The 20,552-nt window shown below is 41.2% G+C and overlaps 1 long non-coding RNA gene across 1 annotated transcript; it reads left to right on the top strand.

Annotated features, from left to right (window-relative positions):
* The first annotated feature begins 5,410 nt into the window (after window positions 1-5,410).
* On the top strand, window positions 5,411-10,314 carry LOC308343171. The gene is made up of 4 exons (XR_013966865.1): window positions 5,411-5,910; window positions 6,246-6,429; window positions 7,110-7,204; window positions 10,182-10,314. It is a non-coding gene; the product is annotated as an uncharacterized lncRNA (long non-coding RNA).
* The last annotated feature ends 10,238 nt before the right edge of the window (window positions 10,315-20,552 follow it).

Consider the following 20,552-nt stretch of genomic DNA (forward strand, 5'->3'; position numbering starts at 1 on the left):
CACCATTACTGAGCTACAGCTTGGCCACTCTGCCCAGTTTCAAAGTGCTTCCTTCATGTGACCTGAATAGAGTTTTAATGCAAATAAACATTGTGTTTGAACCTCATAGGATTGTTTGCTGTTAGTCATATGTTTGTCTCATTGGGGTGAATAATAGTTTGTAAATATCCAAAGCCTCACCCTTGAAATGTTGTTATGCCCTTTTTCTTTAGTTAATAAGTGTGAAGAGAAACTATTTACAAGGCAGCTGTATATGTTTTTTAACCAAATGATTTTGCCCTGTCAAGCCCAGATGGAGCAGGATCTAGGCTGCAATGGGCAAGGATTCTTCAAGCATTCTCCAAAGTTGTCCTAGCAAATTCAGGAGGCCTCTGTCAGTTAATCCACAAATTGAGAAACTTAACCTAACAAATGAAGGGTATATGCCTAAGATTTTAGGGAGCCAAGGTCTCAGCAAAGAGTTATTTAAGTCTGTAGACCTCAGTTTCTCCAGCTGTAAAATGAAAGCTAGATGACCCTTAGGGTAATTTCTTTTCTTTTTTTTAAGATTTTATTTATTTATTTGCCAGAGGGAGTGAGAGAGAGAGAGTGAGCACAAGCAAGGGGAATGGGAGAGGGAAAAGCAGGCTCCCCACTGAGCAAGGAGCCTGATGTGGGACTCGGTCCCAGGACCCCGAGATCATGACCTGAGCCGAAGGCAGATGCTTAACTGACTGAGCCACCCAGGCACCCCCCTTTAGGGTAATTTCTAAAAACTATCAAGGTCCACTTAGTTTTTGGCCCAAATTCCCACACTGAATGTCTCTGTCTAGTCAAGTACAATAAAATTCAATTTCTCCACTTTTCCCTGAGCTCTTTCAGGGAAAGGTGACCATCCTTGGAGCTCAAGGGGATCCTTGCCCTAAGGATGTCTCTTTAAAGGGACTCTAGCTTTTGTCTGCTTGCCTTCCTCCACACAGGTCAAGGAGTCTGCAGGCCAGGGGGTGCACCCACCAGGAGCCCACTCCACGCTCCCTATATTAGTTTGGACTGTCATAACAAAATATCAAAGACTCAGGGGTGCTTAAATAACAGAAATTTAGTTTTCCACAGTTCTAGAGACGAGAAGTCTGAGATAAGTGGTGTCCCAGCATGGATGATTTCTGGTGAGAACTCTGTTTCTGTCTTACAGATGACTACCTTCTGTCTATGTCTTCACAGGGTCTTTCCTCTGTGCAGAGAGAGGGAGAAAACAAGCTCTGTTGTCTCATCTCAGAAGGACACTAATCCCCCAGGGCCCCAGCCCACTATCTTGTTCTACCTTACTTTCTTAGAGGCCCCACTTCTAAATAAGCCATAGTGGGAGTTAGAATTCAGTCTATGAATTTGGGAGTTGGAGGCGGGGGACACAAATACTCAGTCTGTAACACTTCCCCTCCTGAATGAGTTCCTGGTACCCAAGACAGTGGAATGTTCTGCCCAAAGAGCTCAGGCCACATTGCAGAATATCTACCTGAGACTTTCTTGAGCCAGGTGGCACACTGCCATCATCGGGATGGGTATGGAGTGGGGGTTCTGGGGTTGACCTTGGACACTGAGGTAGAAAGAAGTAGGAGAAGAGGGGAGGAGGCTGGAGGCCAGGGCCTGGGGGCCAGGGGCTGGACACTGGTGCTCTCTGTACCTCCAGGTTCTTGATTTTACTCGTTTTTATGATTTGGAGCTCTGAGAATTCTGGATTCCAACCTGAACTTCCAGGTTGTTGAGAAGGCATATTTCTCAAGATAGGAGGATAGAAAACTTTTAACAGTTTTTAGCTTGATAACTTTTAAGTATTTAAAATATGGTAGGTAGGCTGCATAGTTTTTTTCTCCCAGTGCCCTACAGATGTGAGGGGCAGAGCTGATGGCAGGTTGTCCCACTTCCTTCTGGACTCCTTTTACAACTCCAACTCTGATTAACTAGCCAGTGTTAATCAGGTAATGAAGTTAAGGAGAGTAATATTAATCTGATTCTACCTGAGATCAGGTTCTTACCTCACTACTTGTCCTGACAGGAATCCTATGTCATTACATCATACTATTAACTAATAGTTAATCCAGGCTTGCCATGTGCCAATTACCGTTCTAAGCATTTTACGTGTGTTAACTCATTTAATTCAGCAACCCGTAAAATAATATCATTACTATCTTCGTTTCATACAGAAGGATGTAGAAACACAGGGAGATTAATAAAGTTGTCTATGGATTTGAACCAGACAGTTTGGCCTTAAAATCCTGCTCTTAACCATTATGCTATAGCTTCCTCAAATAAGAGCTAATGTTTATTGAGTACTCCGTGTAGACCAAACCCTGTGCTATTGCTAATACTCTGAGGTCAGTACTGTCATTTCCCCGTTTTACAAGTGGAGAAAGTGTACTTTAGGAAGGTGAAGAAATCCTTCCAGGTATACACCCCTAACAAGCCATGTTGGTAGACTTGAACATGGGTAATCTGGTCCCAAGCACATGCTCTTAACTAGACCCATTCTGCTTATTTGATGACCTTTCCTTGAAGAACTCACAGGTAGTGAGGAAAGCCTGGACATATTACTGGGTCAAATGGTGACAGTTACCACAGAAGAAATTCATCTATGCTCAATGAAGAAATAGGCTGTTTTAAGTAATACAGCAATTTGAGGAAGTTAAATGGATTAAGATTGCAGGTCATGTTTCACATTGGGAAATATACTTGCATTTTTAGTTCCTGTGGCTTTGATATGAAATCTCAGAGTGAATCATTACCATCACATTCTGACTTTAATCATGTCTTCAGTCCTAGTAAGAGTGATTTATTTCTCAGGAATTTATGACCTATTTGAAACAGGTAGGCTCTGAAGCAACCTAACCTTTGGGTCTCTGATACAATGGCTTCTTCCACAAGAAAGAATTTTGAATCTGCATTTGAGTTTGTCAACCAGGAGGCTTTTCTTATGATACCACAGTTTTCCTATTTTGGGACATTGCTCACATCCTCATTGATGTGATTGAAAGCTGGAAATAAGATGATACGGAGAATGTTCCAAAATACATATCATCCCTCCTCGGTAGACTCATATCTAAAGATTCTCTCAAAACCACAAAGGTCATTGAGGGTCAAAACGGATGACAATACTTCACTCTTCTGCCCCAACTCTCATGACCACAGCAGTCTGGCATGACATCATTTATGTTATTGTTGTAATTGAGAACCCAGTGGATTCCCACAAGACTCCCATGAGACATCTTGGGTCAGGTGGCTTTGAGTGTTTTCCAGTCCCTTTGTCTAGTGTAGGGCCTTGTTTGTTGATCTTTATTGTCTTTGAAAACATTATTTGATTATGGGCAAGAGCCTGCCTAGAGTAGGTTAAAATATAAACTTATTGTCAATGCAAGAAGAGCGTTAGCTCAAGGTGAAAAGATGGCTGCCTGTATGATGTGATTTCCTGAGAAGGAGCCTATTTCACAAAACAAACAAAAGTACAACCTCTTCCCTCACACGCAGAGTCCTTCCTGGTTAACGTCTGACATTTCTATTGCCACACTTAACATCTTTAGCTAAACGGAGCCCTATCTATACTCAGGTTTATAACTTTCTTTATCAGAAAGGACAGGTATCTAAACAGTTATATTCAAGTTATAAGTTTAGAATGCTATAGGTTAAGTTAGGATTGCAAATTTTACTGTGCATCAGAATCACCTGGAGGGCTTTTTAAAACATCGATTCGTGGACTGTAACCTTGAGAGCATTTCTAGAGTTAGGCCTGAGAATTTGAATCTCTAATAAGTTCCTAGGTGATACTGATATGCTGCTGGTGTGTGAAACATTTTGAGAAAGACTGGACTGATGGCTCTCGTGCTTCCTTCTCCACATTAACACTCCTGGTGGAGGATGCTGGGGATGGGATGCTGTCACCTAGATCACCAGGACAGTGGTTCTGGCTGCATATTAAATGCACATGGAGATTATTTGACCGTAGAGTTGAGGGTCCATATCTGGGCTTTCTACTCTGTTCTGTCTTTGTGCCAGTACCATGCTGTCTTGGTGATCATAGCTTCGTAGTAAAGCTTGAAATCAGGCAACGTGATGCCCCTAGTTTTGTTTTTCTTTTTCAACATTTCCTTAGCAATCTGGGGTCTCTTCTGGTTCCATATAAATTTTAAGATTGTTTGTTCCAGCTCTTTGAAAAATGCTGGTGGAATTTTGTCAGGATGGCATTGAAAGTACAGATGGCTCTAGGCAATATAGACAGTTTAACAATGTCTATTCTTCCGATCCATGAGCATGGAATGCACTTCCATCTTTTTGTGTCTTCTTCGGTTTCTTTCATGACTGTTCTGTAGTTCTTTGAGTACAGATCCTTTACCTCTTTGGTTAGGTTTATTCCCAGGTATCTTATGGTCCTTGGTGCTATGGTAAATGGAATCGATTCTCTAATTTCCCTTTCTATTTTTTCATTGTTAATGTATAAGAAAGCAACGGATTTCTGTACATTGATTTTGTATCCTGCCACATTTCTGAATTGCTGTATGAGTTTTAGTAGTTTGGGGGTGGAATCTTTTGTAAAGTATCATGTCGTCTGTGAAGAGAGAGAGTTTGACTTCTTCTTTGCCAGTTTGAATATCTTATTTCTTTTTGTTGTCTGATTGCTGTTGCTAGGACTTCCAGTACTATGCTGAACAACAGTGGCGAGAGTGGACATCCTTGTCATGTTCCTAATCTCAAAGGAAAGACTGTCAGCTTTTCCCCATTGAGGATGATACTCGCTGTGGGTTTTTCATAGATTTTATGAAGTTGAGGAATAAAATATACAGTGGAAAAAAGACAGTCTTTTCAATAAATGGTGCTGGGAAAATTGGACAGCTATGTGTAAAAGAATGAAACTCGACCATTCTCTTACACCACATACAAAGATAAACTCGAAATGGATAAAAGACCTCAACGTGAGGCAGGAATCTGTCAAAATCCTAAAGGAGAACATAGGCAGTAATCTCTTCGACATTGGCCACAGCAACTTCTTTCAAGATATGTCTCCAAAGGCAAAGGAAACAAAAGCAAAAATGAACTTTTGGGACTTCATCAAGATCAAAAGCTTCTGCACAGCAAAGGAAACAGCCAACAAAACAAAGAGGCAACCCATGGAATGGGAGAAGATATTCACAAATGACACTCTAGACAAAGGGCTGATATCCAAGATCTATAAAGAACTCCTCAAACTCAACACACACAAAACAGATAATCATGTCAAAAAGTGGGCAAAAGATGTGAACAGACACTTCTCCAAAGAAGACATACAAATGGCTAACAGACACATGAAAAAATGTTCATCATCATTAGCCATTAGGAAGATTCAAATCAAAACCACATTGAGATACCACCTTACACCAGTTAGAATGGCCAAAATTAACAAGACAGTGAACAACGTGTTAGAGAGGATATGGAGAAAGGGGAACCCTCTTACACTGTTGGTGGGAATGCAAGTTGGTGCAGCCATTTTAGAAAACAGTGTGGAGATTCCTTAAGAAATTAAAAATAGAGTTACCCTGTGACCCTGCAATTGCAATTTACCCTGTAAATACTAGGTATTTATCCCAAAGATACAGATGTAGTGAAAAGAAGGGCCACCTGTACCCCAATGTTCATAGCAACAATGGCCAAAGTCGCCAAACTGTGGAAAGAATCAAGATGCCCTTCAACAGACGAATGGATAAAGAAGATATGGTCCAAATATACAATGTAGTATTATGCCTTTATCAGAAAGGATGAATACCCAACTTTTGTATCAACATGGATGGGACTGGAAGAGATTATTCTGAGTGAAATAAGTCAACCAGAGAGAGTCAATTATCATATGGTTTCACTTACTTATGGAGCATAAGGAATAACACGGAAGACATTGGGAGATGGAGAAGAGAAGTGAGTTGGGAGAAATTGGAGGGGGAGACAAACCATGAGAGACTGTGGACTCTGAGAAGCAAACTGAAGGTTTTGGAGGGAGGGTGGAGAGTGGGATGAGCCTGGTGGTGAGTGTTATGGAGGGCACATATTGCATGGAGCACTGGGTATGGTGCATAAACAATGAATTTTGGAACACTGAAAGAAAAAAATTAAAAAAAAAAAAAAAGCACATGGAGCTTTAAGGCAATACTTTAGTCAGGATTGTATCTCAGACCAAAGAACCCAGAAACCTGGAGGTGGGACGCAGGCCTGGGTAATTTTTTTTTTTTTTAAGATTTTTATTTATTTGACAGAGAGAGAGATCACAAGTAGACAGAGAGAGAGGAGGAGGAGGAAGCAGGCTCACTGCCAAGCAGAGAGCCCAATGTGTGACTCGATCCCAGGACCCTGAGATCATGACCTGAGCTGAAGGCAGAGACTTAACCTACTGAGCCACCCACATGCCCGACCTGGGTAATTTTTTTAAAAATTCCACAGGTAATTTTATTTGATTATTTTTTTAAAGATTTTATTTACTTATTACAGAGAGAGAGAGCACTAGCAGTGGGGAGGGACAGAGGCAGTGGGAGAGGGATAAGCAGATACCCTGCTGAGCGGAGAGCCCAGTGGGTCTCCTTCCTAGGACACTGAGGTCATGACCTGAGCCAAAGGCAGAAACTTAACCAACTGACCCACCCAGGTGCCCCTCTGTAGGTATTTTTAATGTGTAGCCAGGGTTAGGAATCTTTGCTCACATGAGATCCTTTGGTGAGGGCGGGTTTGCGGGGGGTTGAGTGTAGGAGGCAGAGATTCGTGTTTTAACACCCTTCCTGCACATATTTTTGGTACATTCCCATGTGGTAATACTCCTGCCCATTTTTTAACCAGGTTGAAAATCTCCAGATGAAAATGTCCCAAAGTTAAGGCCTGAACATGGCATTCCCAAAAGTGAAATGGTCAGGGTCACATATCTAGATTTCTTTTGTGATTATCATTTTCTCCTACCGCCCTCTACGCCCATAATTGTACAGGAAAAGGTCACATAGCAAGTTGCAAGTTGGGAGCTTCAGTAAGATAAAGGAGCTGAAATAAACATGGTTGATTCCTTCTGTGGCCTCTTCTCCTGCCCCCTTACCCATATCCCCTCCTTCTTCTGTACTTGCTGATACCTGGACCAGATGGAGAAACTCACTGGCAAAGACAGCCTCTAGCTCCCTGAGAACTTCTCATATCTGAGGCCTTTTGATGTCAAGGACATGAACCCCAGAAACAGGTGAGGTCTGAGTGGGTATGATAGTAAAGGCCCCCTTGGGTCCCAGGGAGGCCTGGAGACAAAGGTGTGTGACCTCTTATAGTAACTGGATCAGAGATCAGATGTTGCTAGACAATGATGCTAAAACCCAAGGTTTCCATTCCGGTATTAACACTCCCTAAGTGACTAAGGGTAAGCCATCTATCTTCCCAGAATTCCCCCATGTATATGGTTAGGAAACATGCTAATTTATCTACTAGAAAGATATTGTAAGATCAACCTACATGTTCTTACATAATCATAAAGCAAAAAAAGAAAAACGCTCATACCACAGCCATATTCTTTGGATTAGAAATACTGCCATTTTTAACTTCATGATGTTTCTAGATGTCTAATTCCACCTTTGTAAACACCCAGGAATTCTAGAGTTTATAATTCTGTAACAGTACTTGCAATACATGTACATATGATTCAAATTTCTGCATAACAAGCACTCCATAAATATTTGTTGTCTAAATGATGGGTGATTAATCAATTGATTAAATGAAGGCATTTTCAAAATCAGATGTACCACTAATAAATAAAATCACAAGCTGTTTTTCTAAATGAGTCACTCAATGAATACTTCCTTAGCTGAATTAATTACCACAGTCTACAACAACTCTACATTAGAGATATTAAATATGTAAAATACATAATAAATTTCCAAATTAATCAGTTTACTCATGCCTAGACTAAAATGGTCGCGGTCATACACCTAGAGTTGAGACAGCAGAAACTGAAAAAGCAACAGCTATGTTGGTGAGACCCAGTGATTCCTGCTATGTTGTGACCGGAAGAAGGTAGTCCCAACACCCCCTAACCTGCTCTACTTTTTCTTGTTGTTGTTTTTTTTTTTAATAGCATTTAATGCCTGCCAACATAGTATATAACTGATTTTATATTATATAAACCAACCAGTCCTTAGAGCTCACATTTGTATAGTGAAATATCAATTTTCTTTCATCTTCTACATTTTCCCATATGTTCTCATACTTGGTAATAAGAGCCTTCTGGATTACAGGGCCCAGAAAGAAGCTCATCTTAACAAAATGCAAATTTTAGGTGGCCTTAAATTTAACTGGCATACAATGGTTTCTGAAAAATCAGAACCAAAATTGTGTTACGTATGGCCCATGAAGACATGTGGAATCTAGCTCACAGAAAAAAATGTTTCAGTGTATTCTGCATTGGTCAGAATGAACTTAGAATATTCTATTCTGTTCTAGAAAACATTATTTTGATGAGACAGGCACAAGCTGGAGTGATCTCAAAATGGGCAGTCTAGACAGTGATCCAGAAATGTTCTCACTTAAAGAAAAATGGAACTCACAGTGAATTTTCATTTTAAAGACTGTGTTAGAATGTGCATGATAGTTGATAGCTTTGGTATAGAAAAGGCAAGTACATGTAGTCTTAGCCAGCTCAGGCTTCTGTAACAAAATACCATAGACTAGATGGCTTAATAGAAATTTATTTATCACAGTTATGGAAGGCAGAAGTCTAACATCAAGGTGCCAACCTATTCAGTTTCTGGGCAGTGTTCCCTCCCTGGCTTGCAGATGGCCCTCTGCTCACTGTGTGCTCACGTGGCCTTTTCTCAGCACTTGCAGAGGATAAAGACACCAGCCCTACTAAACTAGGACCCCACCCAAATAACCTCATTTAATTTTAATCACCTCCAAAAATCCCTTTGTCCAAATTCAGTTACATTGTGTGTTAGGGCTTGAACATACAAATTTGGGGAAGACACAGTTCAGTCCACAGTACAGTCTGTTGCCCTCTAAAGTAAACATTTTGGGAGGCATGTCGTAACTCACTATAAGAAAGCTTTTTAACTAAGGCTGTTCAACCTTGAAGCCAGTTGCCCACCCTCTGAAGCCGTGACCTTCCTATCACTGGAAGTCAGAATTCAGTTCAAAGAACCATTCTTGCAGTGATGTTGGGGAGGAGATTCCTGTAGTGAATGGACGTTTAGAACAGAAGACTGCTAGGGACTCTGCAATTCAAAAATTCTAATAGTTAAACTTTTAAATGTTGCTATTCTACTAGATTCACCCCAAGTTGTCCTTCTCTGGAAGGATTGAAACAATATGTGGTTATTTTGGCATAACAAGAAAAGTTCAGTAAAAGGCTTAAAACAACAAAATTCAAACAATTTTGGATTAAGTAAAGTTTCACAATTCTTGGTTTTGCAGAGAGCAACGATATGTCTATGATCCTCATCTGGATTGGGTGTGGGTTTATGATTTTGTGTGTGGTTCGGAGGAAGTGATTTAAATAAATTCTTAAACTGCATCCCAAACACTGAGAGTTACCAGTTTCTTAAGAAACTCAGATCATTAGTGGATTCCATGAATAAGCTTAGAGGTGTCTAATATGTAAGATCATTTCATACCTAGAATGGTAGCTTTTAGGCAGGAAAAGCCAAGAAAAGAAACTAGATTAAGAAAGAAAAATAAGAATATTCTTTCACTGCTTTTCTTCCAGAAATTACATGGCCTCTTACTATGACTGCCACATATAGTAAATTTTTAATAAAAACTCTCAGTTCCTGATGAGCCAAAAATACTTGGCAACCAACACTATTTATTAATTCTGAGCTCTGTTTTACTATGAGCTGCATTATGGTCAAAGTTTTAAAAATATGATATTTTACCTTAATATAAAATATATTTTGTATTTTCCTAAAAATTATGTCAATGAGCATAAGACAAATGAGTTAGTTGCTGTCAATGCCTTACTATTTAGTAAAATGAATTATACTCTTAAGAATGTTCAGCAAAACATTAAAAAAATATCCAAAAAAGGATATAAAAAGCTGTATTTATGATGAGGAGAGAATAGTTTCCATACAAATTAAGAGCAATGCTTCCAACACACATCAGTCCAGATCCAACAGCATAAAACATGGTTCATAGTGATGGTTTTTTTTTTTCTCTTTCTCTCTTTCTTTTAGGTCCTTGGACACGGGACAAAGATCTCCAAATTGGTACACATATTTTATTGATGAGTCCTAGTTCATTAGCCTGTGCTGACTTATAAAGAAGGATCTTTGACTTGAACTTGATCTCATAGCTTCCAGTAGTAAGGTAACCATGTAATTTTTATGTGAGAATGGCCAAGGCACTTTTGAAATGAAAGGGAACATAATTACAGTAGCTTAACAGGGGTAAAAAGAAAATGTGCAGGCAAACCAGAATATTTGCTAACCATATCATAGGACACATTACAGGATGATACCCCAACCTCCATTCCACCCCAAATGATACTCTAAGATAGTAGTCCTCAAAGTCTAGTCCCAGACCAGCAGCACTAGCATCACATGGCAACTTGTTAGGAATGTAACCCCAGACCTTTGGAATCAGAAACTCTGAAGTAGACAGGGCAGCAGTGTGTGGCTTTTAGGATTCCTCCCATTGATTCCAAGGAATGTTAAAGTCTGAGATCCACTGGTGTAAGCCAATCACAATATTCATTTCCTTCATCAGGGTTTAGAAACAGGAAGGTCTAAAGCTGGTTTGAGCCAATGAAATATAAAAAAAAGGCCAGCTGGAGGTTTCTGGAAAAGATAAATCAATCTATCTCTTGTTGAACAAGGAATATATTGCCTTACGGGTTGAAGACAAACGATCTGGGAACTTATAGAGGAGACATTTGAAAAGACACTGGCTCTGTTTGGCTGCTGGATCAAGTTATCCAGAAGTCTATCCAACCTCTGGGCTATGTGAAAGAATTCACTGGTTGAAGCCATTTCTGTTTCAACCAGGGGAAAGCATCCTTCCACACGAGCTCTCATTCCCGCTGGTCTTGAACTAGCCTTTGCAGGTTCTTCCCCTGCCTTTGCAGATTATCTTTTCCCACAATGCCATCCTTTCTTTCTTTTCTCCCATCTCTCCCTACCCCTTTTCTCATGTCAGACCCCACCCCTCCTTCAAAGTCCAGTTCACCGCCTCCCTCATAAAGGCTTTACCCCAACTTGTCTCTTCTTCAGAATTCAATTTCACTTGCTTTCCAAAACACTGATCTGTTTTCATCATATACTACCTCTTACTGCTTTGTCTCCTGTCAAAGCTCCTTATCATGGGCAAGGACATGGCCCCTGGCATTGGGTGTGACACTCTAGGATGCTCAGGAAATACTCAGTGTAGATGGTGATTCCTCTGGTCCATGGAGATGAGGGACTGGCACCAGTTTCTGCCTTTGTTAGCAGCTGCCATCCCCAGGTCACAGGTGTTCCTTGATTGTGACTACCACATCAGACCCTGCCTTGATTAAAACTCGATTCCTACCTTGGCCTAAAGCTAGCTTTAGACACCTTTATGACATCCATGAGTCAGAAACCCCAGGAACAAAAAGAGATAGGTTACCAGGTGAATGCTTGGCTACCCGCACAGAAGGGGACTTGAGGTCACGGAGGCAGGTCTATGCAGTGAGTAGAAAATGGAGTTGCTGGACCATCCTTAGCACTGTTCTTGGGATTTGCTCTCTTCAGAAACTGGACACCACCGCCCGAGTTGCATTGGTGGCAGGAAGCTAAGAGTGAGGACGGATGTGAGCTAGAGATTACTCTGGCTCCTAAGAAGGCAGCATAGTTTACCGTGTGAGAAGGTGGGTTTTAGAATCAGAGCACCTAGATTTGACTCTTTGTAGAGTCTGCTGTCTACATGTAATCTTGGGCAAGTTATTTGACATCTCTCTCTCTCAGTTTCCTCATCTGTAAAATGGGGATACTAATCATACATTTTCTGACACGAGAAATACACAGGATTGTGTGTCTAAAACACTTAGCCTCCCACCTGGTATACAGAAAGTGCTCAGTCCATAGTAGTTCTTAGTGAGCCAGGCTCTCCGTGGCTCAGTGCTGGCTTCCCTCCTCCCTGTGGGCTTGGGGGAGGAGGACCTGACACTTCCCTGTTCAGAGGCAGGGCCATGGGTGAAAGGTGAAGAGAGGAAACTGGAATCTTAAGGGCAGTTGGAGAGAGCAGGCTATGTGGCTTTCTGCAGCGCTGAAGCTCTGGTTTAGCATCTGAATCTAAAACTGACCCGTATTCTTCTCAGCACAACACTTTTCACCCCACCTTCCCCAGCGGCACTGGCACAGAGTCAAGAGCAAAGGGAGGAAGTGCTGGGGTTGATATTAACTCCTTGCATTACCCAGCACTTCCCAGCTTAGAAAGTTCTTTCCCATCTTTTCTCTCATTTGGCCCTCAGCCAGTCCTCATGCTGTAGCCAGGGATCTCGCTTCTTAGCCCCACTTTACCCATGAGGAATCAGAGTGATTGCATGACTTGCCAAAGGCGGCGCAGTCAGGAAGTTACAGAGCCCGGACTCAGAGATGTTCCGACTCCAATTTAGTCATCAGCCCACCCCCTGCATGGCCCATATGCCCTGCACATGCAGTCAGGTTTTCCAAAGAAAAGCATAATTCGTATGTTCTGCAGATAACATTATTTCGGCCAGATTGTCAAATAGCAAAAAGCTTCTCACATCTCTCTCCAGGATCCTTTGCATAATGTTCGAATATGTATCTGGTTCCCAAGAAAAAGAGAGGACAGGTCTGCTTTCAGTTAGTTAGTTATGCAGAAAGTATTTACTGTCATGCCTTAACCTGAAGGAGGAACCAAATCCTATTTTGCTTGAGTGTTTGCCCAGATCTCTATTTCTTATGTAAGAATTCATAATTCTTAAATAAATTCATAAATTCATGAATTTCTTATATTAATTCAAACCCAAGTGCCCATATTTGACTGTCATGATTCTTTTCTTTCCCTTCATATTTAAGGAAGGAACCTGAAGTGTTTATGAAAATTGCAAGAGGACAAAATCAGATGGAAAGGTTTAGAGATCTAGGGTCAAAACAGTGTGAATTCACTGCAACAGGGAAGGATTCTAAGCACTTGTTTGAAACAGAATCTTGGTGTGTGAATCACGTTAAGCAAGCAACTCTGGTTTGGGACAGCTGATTCTTGTGCAGCAGTCTTGTTCTCAGACTGGCTAGGAACTGAAAATGTGGCCACCAATGGAAGAACCAGTCTTAGTCTCTGAGCCATCCATACCCACTGCTGTAGGTGGCATAAAGAGCCTGGACTTCAGGAAATTACAGACCTAACTTAGAATCCTGCTTCTGAAATTTACCAGTTCTGTGGCCTTGAGTAACTTCCCTAGCTTTTCTGAGTTTTGATTTCTTTCTTTCTTTCTTTCTTTTTTTTTTAAGGACTCTATTTACTTGAGAGAGAGAAAGAGAGCAAATGAGAGCAAGAGCCCAAATGGAGGAGAGGACCAGGGGGAGAGGGAGAAGTAGATTCCCTGCTGAGCAGGGAACTGGACGTGGGGCTCAGTCCCAGGACCCCGGGATCATGACCTGAGCCAAAGGCAGATGCTTAACCAACTGAGCCACCCAGGTGCTCCTGAGCTTTGATTTCATCTGTAAAACCGGAGAATAGTACCAACCTTCCAGATTGGTGGGAGGTTTAAGTTAATCAGTTTAAGTAGAATACCTGGCACATAATGGCTGATTGATAAATGGTAGGGGTGATTTCTTAGTGTAAGCAGTTAATAAGAATTATACCATGGCAATGGTTTCTAAACCATATCCTTACAGATAATACAATTGAATGATATAAGAAAAATGACAAAAATCCATTGGTTATACTCAGCCTAAACAATAATCCCTCTCTGGCCTGATGCATTAGGCTCGGCCAGTTACTCAAGAACCTCACTTACTTGCAGACAGAAGATTCTGGGTCTTAATGTGACAAGATCACTTCAGGATTTAACATCAAATCTGGGCTGTTCCAAGTCATTCATTTCTGTCTCACATTTATTTGATGTGATCAGCTCTTGTCATCCCACTTCTGTCATTGACTATTTGTTTGAACCAAGGACTAATTGGAACTAATCAGCAAGTTCTAATTTTCTCAACTGCAAAGAAGTTTGGATATACAGTAAATTTTCTTTTTCTTTTTTTTTGTATTTTTTATTTTATTAATATATAATGTATTATTCGTTTCAGGGGTACAGGTCTGTGACTCACCAGTCTTACACAATTCACAGCACTTCCCATAGCACATACCCTCCCTAATGTCCATCACCCAGCCACCCTCTACAGTAAATTTACTGCAGTCTCTACCAGATCTTTTAAGCTGTGATTCTGAAATCTAAAGAGAGCCCTGCCTTGACTACTTGCCAAATAGGTGGCAAGAACTAGAAAGATGAAAAAAATCTCATCTTTACAAAGGGCACCTACTAAAAAAATTGCTGTGTGTATGTCTGTGTGTGTGTCTGTATCTCTATGTTTGTGTGTGTGTGTGTGTGTAAAGATCTGACATTTATGTTTTCATTGTTATTTTGAGACCTGAAACTGCAGACTCCTGCTTATCTATCATAGTTTATTTATCAGTATGTAGGCCATTCCGTGACTGAATTTAATAATAGTAATAATCATATAGCAATAATAACATATCTTCTCATTTATATTATTTTTCCACATAAAGCAACTTTTCATATATATCTTATTTAGATTTCATAATAACTTGCTGAAATAAATTGTATTCCCATATTACAGATAAGGAGGTGGTGGTTTAGATGAGACAAGTAACCCACCTTAAATTATAGAAGGAATAAATGGCAGAACCATGTGGTCTTCTATCTCCTCATCCCGGGATTCCTCCTCAACCCATCGTCTTAAACAACAAATCGTTACTGATTGTCCAGTGTGTACAAGGTGTCATGACTGCCTCTAGTTGCCTAACTGGTTGTTTCCACCAACGCCTGGCAGAACAGAAACCAGAACCAGCAGCCACCCATCCCATGATCAGTGCCGTACACCCTTGCACATAATGTGATGACTGGGAGCCTCACTTAGAGACTGACACAAAACGTGAAGTCATCGGAAGGCACAAAACAGTAATTAAGAATTCTCTCTATTGGCGTTATTCCCTTTCTTCTGGAATGTTAGCTTTACAAATGCTATCATAGATTTCCTTTAAGGCAGCTTTAATGATGTGATCCATTTCCTTATGTAAGGAAGGCTCAAGAATATTTGAACTCATTACTTGCCTTAAAGAAGAAAATATTTTGTTTGGCACAATGTCAACTGTTGACCCACAAGTTCAACCTGACTGTTCTACTTAGAAGAAGCACAAATGAGTTTAGATCTACAAATTCAGGATCTAAAATATTTTGGCCGAATGCTAAAGAAATTGGCCCCCTTACAAGTGAAAATTCCAATCAAAATGAAAAACAATTTGCATAGAGGCAACACTGTTCCTTTTTAGAGATGATTCCAGGGCCTGCTGAGGGTTTTTAAAGCTGTGCAAGGGCAGCTTTTTCTACCTGCAATCTGCCATACTTCTAATTAATTTTTCCCATCGTTCGGTCTTTTAACCCAAGGTAGCAAGTTCTTAGGTCATGAGGGAACATGTGTTGGTGTCTTAAGTTTTTCTGTAGGAGAATGTGGAGAAGGCCAAGTGGGCCACACGCTTCTGGCAAGTCTGAGCCTTCTGTCCCCTCTTCCTCTTCCTCACAAGCCAAACCCTAGAAGCCAAGCAAAGAGGGCTTGAGGCATGGCTGTAGGAGAAGCAAGAGTACTGAGGAGCAGTCTGGTATCTGACTCTTTCCAAGACCAGACCCAGGCTAATGTGAAGTTATCATACCCTCCAGCTATGTCTACTGCCACAATCTATATCTGTGGAATCTGTTGGAAGATTTCATTGAGCTAATAAAAGCATTATGAGTGTAGTCAGTAAAATGAGCTTTTAACAACGTGGGAAATTGCTTAGGCTGTAATGGTAAATGAAGAAACAATACAAAAGCGATATAGAAGTAAACAATATTCTTAGAAAATAAGATTTGAAGAGAAGACACCAAAACGTTAACATTTCTAAACTGTTAGTACTGTGGACTACTGCTGCATCCTGCCCAGGATACATTCTCCCTCCAGGAAATAATCCCCTATATTTGCTTTGGTGAACCAGCCTCCCCTCTTTCTCAGACAAGTGTCTTGGGTAAGCTGCAGAGGTGGGACCCAATGGACTAAAATTAATCATCTTATCTCATTCCCCCCACCATGGTTTGCACATGGACATGTAGCTGAATTCGAGTCAATGAGACATGAGGAGATGTTTGCTAGAATTTGGGGGAAAGGCAGACTTCACTCTTCTCTTATTAAAATGGTAAGTGATGCTGGGTTTCAAACTGTAGCAGTCATTCTGTCACCGCAGAGTGAAAGCATGGTAATAATGCTGGTGACCCCTGTGTAGAGCCCAAGGCTCCAGCCATACTGTCCAGTCTGAGGGAGGAGATGGAGAGAAGCCAGGTTTTTGGTGGCATCATTTGAGCCCATGGATCAAAGCTTGCCTGGAGCCTCTGGAGTCTCAGAAGTGGTATTGGGTTATTTTGTCACTTATAGTATAAGAAGCCCTAATTGATACTGATTGTTTTATTTTATTTTTTATTTTTTTGATACTGACAGTAATTTAAATTATAAAAGTGACTTTTCACTCTGCTTTTATAAATAGCTGTTCCTGTAGTGTTTAAGAGCACAGTCTCGGGATTCAAATCCCAGAGTCTTTAATAGCAACAATGAGACCTTGGGATAGTAGCTTTACCCACTCTGGGACTCAGTTTTCCTCTCTTTAAAAGGGGGCTGATATTTCAGCTGTGCAATTCAGTTGCACAGAATTGTGAGAATTGCTAATTAAGCTATAAAACACTTAGAAAATTGTCTAGCACGAGTTGAACACTAAGTGTTTGTTATCACTCTGATTTTCACACACAGTAATCCCCAATGGTTGGGCATGGTAGATAGAAAAGATTTTTCTTCCAAAGCTCTCTATCCCATTACATTTTGACAAGCTCAAAATATCAAACGTCATTAGAAGGTATTTGTGAAACATGTGGTGAGGTGACAGTGTGGCATAGTGAAAGAGCATGATTTTGAGAGCAGTAAAGACGAAGGTACCAGTCCCTGGAAATGAATTTCTAGCTGTGTGGCCTAGGGCAGCTGTTGAAATTCTCAGAGCTTTTGCTTCCCCATATATAAAATGGGAATGACAGCACCTTCCACACTGGTTTATTGCAAAGATTAATTGGGATATTAAGTGCCTATGATAGTGAGTTCCTGTCACACAGCTGGCACTCAAGGAAGGGCAATATTTTTTTTTTAAGATTTTATTTATTTATTTGACAGAGAGATCACAAGCAGGCGGAGAGGCAGGCAGGGAGAGAGAGGAGTAAGCAGGCTCCCTGCTGAGCAGAGAGCCCGATGCGGGGCTTGATCCCAGGACCCTGGGATCATGACCTGAGCCGAAGGCAGAGGCTTTAACCCAGTGAGCCACCCAGGCACCAAGGAAGGGCAATATTATGAGTAGTTCTTTAAGCACTGAAAGTTTGTCTCTGATCAGTTAGAGCAAACAGTGTAAATTATTCCTATCTGGAAAAAAAAATCACTTTCTCTTCTTCTTAAGATCAAAATCACAGTCAAATGATTTGGAATCATTTTCTATATATAAGGTTGGATCATTCAGTCCACTGGGAGCCAGAGACCCTAGAGGTTGAAATATAAACTGGGTTTCCCTTCTCCCACCTCCTGCCATTACCGGTAGACACATGAGACGAATTGTCCATTCTTTCATTTCTTGTTTGGTCTTCATACATGCAGAAAATGGCATGGCTGAATTCTAATAAAGCTATTTAATAAAATAGGATGCATACTGGATTTGGTCTGTAGACCCTCTGTCACACAGCTCCGCAGGCAGAACCAGAGCTGGACACACAAAGTTCAGTGCCAGGCAGCTTTTAAATTTTTTTTCCTTTATTTACCACAATCAAGAGTGTGGGCTGCCTTGAATGTGCCTGGAAATTTTCTGCATGACCTCTGAGGCTCAGTTCCCAAGTCAGTGAACCCTTGGGGAAATGCTTAGTTTTAAGCTCTGGCCCTGGGTACTTGAAAACAAGTTTTCATTGGGTTGATCTCTCCCCTCTTCTCATTCTCTACACAGCAAAAATCACATTAAGGACAGCAGACACTCTGTATTCTAATTTAGGGTTTCTTACCTATGGCTGTAATGGCAGATGTGAGAAGAGAGAGCATAGATTTGAGAGAGCTAAAAACTTCCTTCTGGTATTCAAATATTTTAGTAAAGTTCATTCCAGATTATGTTTTTTCTCTTTGCATTCCCCATCTACTAACTTTCCCCCATTGCTTCAGAAAAATGATCACAGCATTTGTAGGGAATAAAGGTGTCAAACTCTTGGCTTTCAAATTCCAAAGGCTTGGTCAGGTATAAGAAGGATTTGGGAAGAATGTTTGCTTACCAGTGTTCATTGCCCCTTCTGGTAACACCAGCCTCCCACCCATATCCACCTGCAGGCCAGATAAAGACTTCCCTAGTTGGGGAGAGCATAAGTAGATAAATGAGTGTAAGCAAGGGAAGCAGAGATAGTGAAGAAAAAAAGGACCCTCTATCGTGTCCTTTACCTTGAGGTTAGTTCTCAGGTGGGGGAAGATGATGGAGCCTCATGATGATGTTGGGGATCTGTTAACCTATGAAATCCTGGGAGGCAACAGCCTAGCAGTGTTTCTTAGCACACAGTGTTTTGACAGTAGTAAGTTAAAGATGGCCACATAGAGTGCCATTGAGTAGGGAAAGCTTAAGGTAGCCCCTCTGAATCTCCAGCAGCCCCAGAGAGGCACAGGTGAAGAGCTCAATTGCCCCTGGACCCTCAGGATGGGCACAGGATTTAGCTGACAAAGGGTGCAAGGGGTCTTATAACACTGAGTCATGAAAGTAGAAAGGGGCGTGGACTATGCACACCATGAGTCCAGGTGGGTCAAAGACAGAATCTACTGTGGTGGCCCTGATACCCAGGAACCAGAGTGGGTCTCATTGTTGGTCATCTCAACAAATGTCAGGCCTTGTCAAGACTGAGGACAGAAGCCCTTTCCTACTGCCCCAGAAGTTAGCTCACTCTGGAGAAAAGAAAGTAGAGGAGATCATCTGGAATCATTTGCATTCTTTTGCTGTGAGTTTCTCATGGCCCAGAGAAGGGAGAAGAAGTCAGATATATTTCTGGGGGTGGAGATAATTCCCAAGATGAATATTGAAAGATGGTAATCAAGTTGGGCAATGAAAGTAAAGAAGGCAATGATAGGGCAAGGGAACAGAGTAAAGCTGTCTTTTCTTGGCATAGAAGCAGGAAACAGTATATTGGAAACTGGCCCAGGAACCATTAGCAAATTGGTAATATAACAGCCTGGAGTTGGAGGTTATGATAAAGATAAGTTTGGAGAAGTAAGTAGAGGGCAGGTAATGGAGGACTTTTATGACACACAAAAGTGGCTTAGGTGATAGAAAGGCATTGAAAGAGATGTTCAGATTTTCAGCATTGTGCATGATGGGTTTGAGGGTTTCATTCTGGTTGTTTATTCCTCCCTGACAAAACTTAATGATTTAAAATAACATTACGTATTACAGTTTTGGAGGTCAGGAATTTGGGCAGGGCTCAGCTGGGCAATCCTTCTGCTCTGTGTGGCACTGATTGGCACCACAGTAGTATTCCTCTGGTGGTCGATCTGGTATGGATATTACAAGATGGCTTTATATTCATGCCTGGTAACCGGTTAGCTGGGCCCCGTTCCCTCACCATGTCATCTCAGCCTTCGCCATATGGCCTCACAAGGAAGTTGGGCTTCTTCATGGTGGCTCAGGACTTCCAGAGATCAAGATGAAAGCTTCTCTTAAAGGTCAGCCCCTGAACTGGCATAGAATCACTTTTTCTGTACTGTGTTGATCCGTGCCATACTCAAGCTTAGCTAAATCCACGAGGCAGGGAAATAGACTTCACCCCGTCCACAGAGAAGTATCAAAGAATTTCTGGCCTTTTTTAACCCACCACAGAGTGAGAGGATGTGAGACTGGGGTAGAGAGAAGTACAAGAGTTCTTAGAATCCCCAGTTCCTTAAGTATTCTTGTGTGAGCACTTCCAAATGTTCTCTTAACACCTTTCTTGTGGCGCTAGGACATGGCTGTAATTGCTGGCTTATTCACCTCTTTCTCTCATTAGGCTCTGAGATTCTCAAGACCAACACATGTTTCTTACTCAGATCCATATCTAAGTGCCTGGCACATAGTAGATGTTCAGTAATTGTTTATGGAATAAATGAACTGAATAAATTGGACCAGTTGGGGTCCTCTCAATTCCTGGGTTTTGGAACACCAAAGCAAGCTCCTATTCGATATAATCCCCTTCTCCAGATCCAGATCTTCTTATTGACTAAAGAAATGCTGGATTTGAATGTATAAAGATAGCATTCAGTATATGTACA

This window comes from Martes martes, assembly GCF_963455335.1.
Source record: "Martes martes genome assembly, chromosome: 5".
Taxonomy (NCBI): domain Eukaryota; kingdom Metazoa; phylum Chordata; class Mammalia; order Carnivora; family Mustelidae; genus Martes; species Martes martes.